Genomic DNA, 2,900 nt, shown 5'->3' on the forward strand with positions numbered 1-2,900 from the left:
AGAAAAATTAGGGAATCAAAATTAAAGATAAAGAACCTGTAGACACAGGAGACTGTAGGGGTGGACATTGAATTCAAGAAACCACTAAGTCTTTGGCAGCATAGGTTTCAAAAGAATTTAGATAGATTAAAAGTGTCATTAAATTATATATCAAATCATCTATTTCTTGTATAATTTAACTAATGTCAAAATAATCTATTTTTCAGACTATTTTTATAATTAATTTATTAAAAATTTATATTTATATTGCACATTATGCAAAATTTTGATTATTCTTTTATCAGAACTAGTAAGTGTGAAAGGGCTGACAGTGGAATAGAAACTGCCTGCAAGCCTCTGGACACTCACAATGACTGAGTCATAAGCCAATAATAGAGATGAGGAGGATGAGATAATCAGGTCCACCCACTACGTGACCACAAAGCAACTCACCAGCAGCAGGATGGTCTGGGTGGCCCTTTTCTCTGGGGAGGTTCTTGGAGAGAGGTTGGTTCTATGAAGGTATTGGGATGGTCTCTGGTGCCTGGACAAGAGAATTACCATGTATGCACTTGAGAGCAGCATGATTGCTACAAAGAAGACATTCATAAACAGTGGCAGCATGAAAGACAGGCTCTTGATAATGTATCTTATGGAAGAAAGTGAGCTGTATTTACTGATACTTAGCATAACCATGTTGGACCCATTAGAAGAAACCACAGTGGAGGAGAGCAGGTTACTACTGAGAGACAAACTGAGAACCCATAGGAAGAAGGAGTGAAAGATGTAACCTGTGAACTTCTGTTCACTCCTTGCAGACCAGGAGGTGCCAGGGCTGACGGCGACGGCCTGGCTCATGCTCAGGAGGCAGGTGGTGCAGATGGAGAGGCTCCCCATCACCCTGTGCATGTAGAAGAATGCCTTCCACTTGAAGTCTCTCTGAAAATACAGTGACTCAAACAGGTCTGGAGATGCCAAGAAGATCACAATGAGGAGCAACACTAAGTGGACAAGGGCCAGGTAACAGGTGATGAGGTCAGTGGGCTTACGCCTCTGATCCTGAAGGAGGGAGAAGATTCAGAAGAATAGGAGGAAGTTGTTGGCTGTGAGTCCAACACCAGCTTGAAAAAGAAGGGCAATTGTTAGTCGTACCTTAACTGGAACATGGTCATGTTAATGATGAAGAGGAATTATATTTTATGTATCTGAAAAAAAGCAATAGACCTCTTATCATCAATGTGAGTTATTGTATAGTCAAAACTATAAGCAACCTTATCATTTTAATTTTACCCATTTATCTTGATTAACCCTGACTATCTCATATAAAATTTTTAAATGCAGCCTGAGTATTATATTTTACAACAAATAATTCATATATATATCAAATATCAACACATCTACAATCACACCTATGTATGGTGCACATTATCTATACTCATATAGTACCTGTGGCTCACTCCTCAAAAAGCATTTCTTTCTGTATTTTTTGTTTAATTTTAACCACCCATAATAACATGCATATAAAATAAATCATGGATGCTTTTACCACTGAAATGAGGTAAACTTTATGCTAATGGAAAAAGAATCACCAAAAATTTTTTTGAAAAAAGTTGCATTGAATTGATCCAATATCCCATCACTCTAATGCTTTTCTTATTGCCTCCCTCTTTCATATTTAAGTACCCTTCTAATTACATAGGGCTTCTGCTAATGATGAAATAATCTATCATGAAGTCAGATGCTTATTAACCTTGACACCATCGGTACTTAATTTTCCTTTGTCTTATTAGCTAAGATATTCACAGGATCTGGGGTTTAGGATGTGAACATTGCTGTACTAACTGTATCTTTTCAAAATGGTTCTGGTTTTCTTGAAGCTTAGTTTTAACATGGTACTCCTTATCTAAACCCTCATCATCTCAGAAAGGAATTACTAAAACCCTGCTTTCAATTTTCAAGAGAACGAACAAAACATTTCTCAAGTTTATGGCATCCATAATTTCACATTAAAATGCTTATGTGAAGATCTTTTACTTGAGCCTTCACTTAATACAGGAATACCCTCCCATGCCTTCAAAAACACTTTGCTCTTCAATAATAAAGGCAATTTTCTTCATATGTTAATTGAAAGATCTCTGTATCAAAGTAATTTTCTGAAATTTTACTGAATAATTTAAAAATTGTTCTCATGTTATTTGCTCTGGATGCTGGCATTATTATTTTATTAAATCAATTCAATACTGGCATAGAACAATTCAGCTGTTTAATACTGAAACAAAATCTATAGGCACTCTATTTTTCTTCTGAGATGTAAAAGTGTTCAATTGTTTTCAAAGTCACTTAAAACTACACTAGTCCCTAAGTGTAAATATGTAAGGCAATGCAGATTATGTGATAGTTTGTGTTTTTGGCTCATACTCAGAAAATAATGGCTGAGGTAGGCATTGCTCTAAGACCACTTAGAAAGCTGCAGCAAATAATTTTTACTTTTTATCCAAGCACTTAATCTATTAAAGGGACGTATTTATTTCGACTTACAGATCCAACCAATTGATAGTTCTCAACAATATACATTTGCACACTCAGCTCAGTTGGAATCTGTTGCCATATTGCACTCAGGAGAAACACCAGAAGAATATTGACAGAAAGTCTTAATGATCTTCACATTATAAGGTTTGCAATCCAGTACAAGTAAAGCAAAATTTGGGTATGAATCACTAACATATATGGAATTATTTAATAACTATGTACCAGAATCTTTTTATTATTATTCTTCAGGAATTGTAGGTTATCTAACAAAGAGAGAGAATAAATGTAATAGAAAAAGTACCATAACTAATAATTTTAATATTTTCTCTTTTTACCCCAAAGACATCCATCTCACCATTTTTCATTCATGCCCCCACTCTGTAAATGACTCT

The 2,900-nt window shown here is 35.2% G+C and overlaps 1 pseudogene; it reads right to left on the minus strand.

Annotated features, from left to right (window-relative positions):
• Window positions 1–219: 219 nt before the first annotated feature.
• On the minus strand, window positions 220–1,056 carry LOC117088578 (annotated as a pseudogene).
• Between the last annotated feature and the right edge of the window lie 1,844 nt (window positions 1,057–2,900).

This window comes from Trachypithecus francoisi, unplaced genomic scaffold (genome assembly GCF_009764315.1).
Source record: "Trachypithecus francoisi isolate TF-2019V2 unplaced genomic scaffold, Tfra_2.0 Lachesis_group10, whole genome shotgun sequence".
NCBI classification, from domain to species: Eukaryota; Metazoa; Chordata; class Mammalia; order Primates; family Cercopithecidae; genus Trachypithecus; species Trachypithecus francoisi.